We start from the raw sequence: 6441 nt of genomic DNA on the forward strand, positions 1-6441 counted from the left end.
AGCCTGTGCTCCGCAAAAAGAGAGGCCACGATAGTGAGAGGCCCGCGCACCGTGATGAAGAGTGGTCCCCGCTTGCCGCAACTAGAGAAAGCCCTAGCACAGAAACGAAGACCAAACACAGCCAAAAATTAATTAATTAATTAATTTAAAAAAAAAAAAAAGAAAAACTCATAGCTAACATCTTGAAAACAAAAATTAAAAAAAAAATAGCAGTAAGGGACTGGAAATCACTACGTACTCAGTAGTAGGGGACTGCTTGAATAAATGATGCTGCTTGTGTGCAATGGAATGCTACACAAGCATTCTGATAAGGGACTGCGTGTGGCCTGGGTGGAAACAGTAGTTTCAGGGAACTTGTGGTGTGTACACTCATTTGTGTAAAAACATATATGTACATATATTACAAATAAATGTTTGTAAGAGTCTAGGATATTTCTTGAATTATTATTATATGTCTAGGACTCTACGCAGCCCTCTTTAAGGTATTTAATCCATACAGCTGTGGTACAGATTGTAGTCCTGTTCTCATCTTACAGATGCTAAGACGGAGGCACAGAGAAGTTAAGTAACTCACCCAAGGTCACTTAGCTGGCAAATAGTGAAGGGAGCATTTTCATCTGGGAAGTCTGGTTATAGAGTCTGAGCTCTTAATCTCCATGCATGTATGCTGCTGAAATGGTCCTAGCCCTTCTCTCATCTTCCAGTCTCAGAGGGGACCTTGCTCTCTTCCAGCCAGAGCCCTTCACCAGGCCTCATCTGCCCTCTTCTGTCTTCATACCTCCCTCTCCGCCAGTTCCTTTTCCTCTGTTTATAAATGAGTCAAATCCTCCTACAGTCCAGAAAACATTTGTGTGGCAGAGGCAATGCTGTGTTTTTATGGAGCCACTTCTTTCTCCAGGGCACCTGACATTTCCCCAGATCCCATGCATCTAGGAGAAGTCATAGCCCTAATTCCTGCAGATGGAAAGTGAGCAGAAGTGAGGTGCCACCTGTGGTCCAAGGCAGTTAAGAGCAGTCAAGCCTTCTCCACCCACGTTCTTTTCTTTTCTTTTCACTTTTCTTTTCTTTTTTATAGCTGGAAGTTAAGGTCTCCAAGATTCAGGGGTTGCAAAGTAGAAGTAGCCTGGGTCCCTGAGTCACCAACTGTAGGAGGACCATGCAGGACAGCTGCCAGAGCTGTCACCATTCTATGAAGGGAGCAAGATGAACCTCTGTTGGGTTGAGCCGCTGAGATTTGGGGGTTCCTCTACTGCAAGAGCTAGCACTGGTTACCCTCTCCTTGGAGCCCTGTCTGTTTTCTTTAATATTAAGTACTTATAGAATATACAGACCCCAGATCATTGTCCTGCGGACTGCCATGCCTCTGCTGGGCCTGCTCATCCACAGTGACCTCCCGTGGGCAGAGCCAACAGTCACTTCTCTGTTCGAGGCCCTTCTGACTCTTCTTGACCTTTAGGACTTGTGTCCATAGTTTTTTGGATCCTGCCCTCTCCTTATCCTCTCCTCCCTCCTCAGGAGCACATTCTCAGTAGAGAATCCCCATCGAGAGGCATGGGCCAAGAGTCAACGTGATCTGTCTCCTGAACAGGTCACATGGTCTCTTAACTAAGCCTCAGTCTGTCTCTCTTCCTTGGGGCACCAAGAGCTAGGTCTCAGGGCTGTTTCGAGGACAAATGAGATAATCCAAACAAGGAGTTCGGCACAGGGCTTGACAAACCTGCCTCCTCTTCTTTCCTCTTTTTATTTTATATTTTCTTTTTTCTTATTATCTTTCTGCCTTATACATCAATGCAGCAAATACAAATGGTATTGTTTTCTTTTCTCTCTTTCTCTTGTCCTCTAAGGAATCTTAGCTACTCCCACAATTTCATTCACTTCTGTGCAGGAACTCCAAATGAAGACCTTTAGTCTAACAGCCTCCCCCAGCCCTGGAGCTTTATCTCAAACTACCCAGTATATGTACAAGGAATTAATCAACTTGTTCTACACTGATTTATTGAGAACCTACTATGAACAAGGCCCTGGGCTTGGTGCTAGAGACAAAGAGTGAACAAATGCAGACATACTCTCTGCCTGGTGGGGCTTATAGTCTAGTTAAGCAAATAATCTTGCAAATGTACACCTGGGATTTTGACAAATGTTTGAAAGGAGAGATACATGATTCTTTGAATTCCAATAATGGATTCTTTGACTTAGTGAGGATGTTTCCTATGGAGGTAAAGGGTATGCTGAGTTCTGATGGGAGTGACTGACCAGGAGTGAATTAGGAGAAGTGGGAGGGGAGAGAGGTAACAACATGGACAGGCATCTCATGTTACCAGGGAGCGTGGCAGGAAGAAGGTGGTGAGCAGAGGAGAAACTGAAGGGAGCATGGTTGTAATCAGGGTGGAGAGAAAGTATGGAAAAGACTGAATTTTGTCCCCCAAGATATAGTTTCCTCTTTATTTCTGCCTAGAGAGCCTTTTATTTTAAATGAGTCTAAGACAGCCTAGAACAAAGACTACATTTCTCAGCCTCCCTTGCAGCTAGGCATGGACATGTGACTAAGTTCTGGCCAATGGAATGTGCTATGTGCGCCTTTTGGGAAATGTTCTTAAAGGGAAGGGCACAGGCTTCTTTGTCCATTACTCTTTCTGAGTGGGTGAAACCCAAATATCATATCTATAGCCGAGCTGTCACTGTGGATCATGCTGTAGAATTATGTGTTAGGGATGGCAGAATGACAAAAGGGAAGAAGTCTGGGTCTCTGATGACCAAGGAACTGCATTCCCTGCCCTCCGCCATTTGTCTCTTTGTGTTCAGGAGAGAGGAATACCCTTCTCTCATATCTAAGCTACAGCTATTTGGGAGTTTCTATCATTCACAGCTGAGCGTAAGCCTAACTCATACAGAAAGGCAGAAGCCAGAATGTGCAGGGTTTGGTAGGCCCCATTAAGAACTTTGTTCTCAGCCTAAGAGCGTGGGAAACAGTAACTGAAGGGGGTGGGAAGCCTTGCCTAGCACAGGCTCGAAAGCAAATTGTTTCTTTATGTATTCATCTGCTCAGTCCTTCCAGCTGCCTTCACTGAGTATCTCTGACATGTCAGGCACTGCCTTGGGTCCTTGAGGATTCAAAAATAAATATGACACTCTGTTTTGTGTCAGAGGTAGTCTAATGAGAATTATAGACATGTAAACAATGGTTAGCCTTCAATCAACAATGTTTTTCAAGCACTAAGGTGGTATTCAGTGATGGCATCGGCACAGGCAACTGGGAAAAGAGCTAGGACCTCCCCCCGCCCACCACAGGCATCAAAACAGTGTGGCCACCCAACTGTACGTCATGTCCAGCTGTCAGAAGCAGTGTTGGACTGTGGGAACTGCCGTGGCCAAGGAGATAACGGCTGCTCTCAGGGAGCTTACAGCCTCTCCTCTCCAGGAAAGAAAAGGGCCATGGAAATACTAGGAATGAAGACCTGTGGGTCCTGTGATATGTATAGGATAGTGAGATGAGGGATGGGGTGGTCAGTTTTACCTGAAGGCTCAAGAAAGGCTGTGCAGAGGAGGTTGCCCTTGAGCTACATTAGGAAGGATAGTAGTAGGTACAACGGCGTAAGGTGTGGGTGTTAGGAGCACTGAGGATGAACGAGCTCATTTGGTCTGGCTGTCTGTGTGTGTGTGTGTGTGTGTGTGCGTGAAGTGCATATTTTTAAGGAGGTGAAGGGGGTTACGGGAAGGCTTCACAGAGGAGGTGACTATTGAGCAGAGTTTTGAAGGAAAAGTAAGAGTTCCCCGGTTGGTTGGACAAGATGCAGCAGAGGTTTAAGGCAACAGGGACTGTATCTAAAAGCCACATAGGGGTACGGAGGGACTTCCAAGAAGTCTGAGGTGGTGGGTCAGAGCGCCAAGCTGAGAAATGGCTTGAGATGACATTCAGAGGGAAAGGCGGCTATGTGTGAAGACTCCACTAGTCAGAACCAGGGCTTTCAGTGTGTTTTGTGAGTAGTGAGGAGCCAGGGAGAATTTTAAACAGAATAGAAACACGGTCAGCTCTGTGCTTAAGAAGAAAAATTAATTGGAACAAATTCCCAAAATGTTCCCCTATAGAAGTTGGGTAAAAAGTGATGGTACATCACTCAGTGGAACCTCAAATAGCCATTAAAAACAACAAGGTGGATCTATATGTGCTCATATGGCACCATTTCCAAGATAAATCGTTGAGGTTAAAATAATCAAGGTGCTGTATGGTGTCTATAGTACGGTTTTATTTGTTTGAAAGATGTGTGTGAAGGTGCATGCGTGAAGGCATCTATCTATCTATCTATGCTTGTATACTACTAAAACAATTCTATAAAAATACACAGAAAACTATTAACAGTGCTGCTTCTATGGAGGAGAATTGGGAGTAGGAGTTGTGAGGGAGACTTACTTTAAATTGCAAACATTTTGTACTGATGGAATATTTTTTACCATGTGCATGCGTTATTTTTCCAATATATTAAATAAATATGTATTAAAATTTTTATTCTGCCTGAAATGTGAGTGATGGATTGAAGAGAGGCGAGATTCAGGATAGAGCAAGCCCTCCCCCACCTCCATTTTCTTGATTAATGGTATCACCATCCATCCAGTTATTCAGTCTCAAACTTTGAAGTCATCTTTGACTCCCCCTATGTCTAATCAGTTATCAAGTCCTGCCTGTTCTACCCCAGAAATCTCTCACCCCTCAGCCGCAGAATAGACAGAGAGATCGATGGGACAGAACCACAGGCCCAGGGACAGAAGGGAGTATGTATAAATATTTAGTATGTGATAATGGTGACATTTCACATCCTTGTGGGAAGGATAGATTATTCAATAAATGATGTTGGAAAAAATTAACTCCGATGCTTAGCTCAGTCATAAACTAAAATAAACCCCTAGGGAATTAAAGATATGTATATAAAAATAAAGTCACAAAGTACTAGAAAAAAATGTAGGTCACTCTATAAAATATGGGGCTGGGGAGGGTCTTTCTAAGGAAGATTTTGAAAGACGATATTATAGAGACAAATCCAATAGGTTAGACTATATAAAATGATTGCTGCTATATGCTAAAGACATCTTAAAAATCAGAAGCAAGTGTAAAACTTGGAAAAATACATCCAAAAAATGGCAAATTTAAAGTGTTAATAAGCTTAACTTATAAAGAAAGCTTACAAAACAATAAGATAAACACTCCAATAAGCTAATTGGGATAAGTAATTAACAGAAGAGGAAAAAAATGGTCAGTAAACATACGGAAGAATATTTAATGTGGCTGTTTTTTTTTTTTTAAAGCACATTAAAGCAACAATAAGATGCCACGTTTCACCAAATATTTTTAATTAAAAGATAACCCCACCCCCAAACTAATCAGCGTTCTGGGAAACGGTCTTGAACACCATGGGAGGGAGTGTAAATTACATCAAACTCCACAGCATAAACCACCAGTATATATCAAAATCCTCAAAAAATGTACACATCATTGACACACTGATTTCATGTCGAAGAATGTATACCAAGGAAGTAATTAAAGCTATCACAATATTGTTCATTACAGTGCTGTAGATAACTTCAGCACTGTATTGAAATGGAAAACAAAACCCCGAAATTCCTTGTAAAGAAAGGCTGATTAAACATATTATGGGGCATCCAAACAGCATAATATTATGTCACCAGTAAAAGTATTTTGGTTTAAATTACATTTGTACTGGAAAAGATGTTTATAATATAGCAAATAATTGCATTTAGAAGACAGTATGGGGCTTCCCTGGTGGCGCAGTGGTTGAGAATCTGCCTGCCAATGCAGGGGACACGGGTTCGAGCCCTGGTCTGGGAGGATCCCACATGCCGCGGAGCAACTGGGCCCGTGAGCCACAACTACTGAGCCTGAGCGTCTGGAGCCTCTGCTCCGCAACAAGAGAGGCCGTGATAGTGAGAGGCCCGCGCACTGCGATGAAGAGTGGCCCCCACTCGCCGCAACTGGAGAAAGCCCTCACACAGAAACGAAGACCCAACACAGCCAAAAATAAACATAATAAATAAATAATAAAAAATTAAAAAAAAAAAAAGAAGAAAGAAGACAGTATGTCCAAGGCAATCCTTGTTCTGTTTATACAAACATAATGCACAGATGAAAAGGTATAGATGAAAGTCTATTTTCAATAATATCTGTTTCTGGGTGGGAAAATTAAGGATGATTCTTATTTCCTTTAAAATCACTCTATATTTTTAAATTTGCTTAATAAATATCAATTACATATCAATTACTGGAAAAAACAATGAAAAATTGAAAATGTACCTGCCCTTTGTCCCAGAAATTATAGGAATTCATTATAAAGAAATAATTAGAGATGTGAGAATGGATGGTGGTAAGAAGGTACTCAACACAGCACTAAAAATAATGATAAAAATCGGAAACAACCTGAATATTCAAAACCA

At 42.0% G+C, this 6441-nt stretch overlaps 1 long non-coding RNA gene across 2 annotated transcripts in view; it reads left to right on the top strand.

Annotated features, from left to right (window-relative positions):
* The window catches only part of LOC309643220, a 220438-nt gene extending 214682 nt beyond the window's left edge, over positions 1-5756 (top strand). For both annotated transcript variants that reach the window (XR_014253630.1, XR_014253631.1), the window contains one exon: positions 1-5756. This exon is cut by the window's left edge and continues 24927 nt beyond it. This is a non-coding gene — a long non-coding RNA (uncharacterized lncRNA).
* The last annotated feature ends 685 nt before the right edge of the window (positions 5757-6441 follow it).

The sequence above is a fragment of the Balaenoptera physalus genome (assembly GCF_965194825.1).
Source record: "Balaenoptera physalus genome assembly, chromosome: 14".
In the NCBI taxonomy this organism is placed as follows: Eukaryota; Metazoa; Chordata; class Mammalia; order Artiodactyla; family Balaenopteridae; genus Balaenoptera; species Balaenoptera physalus.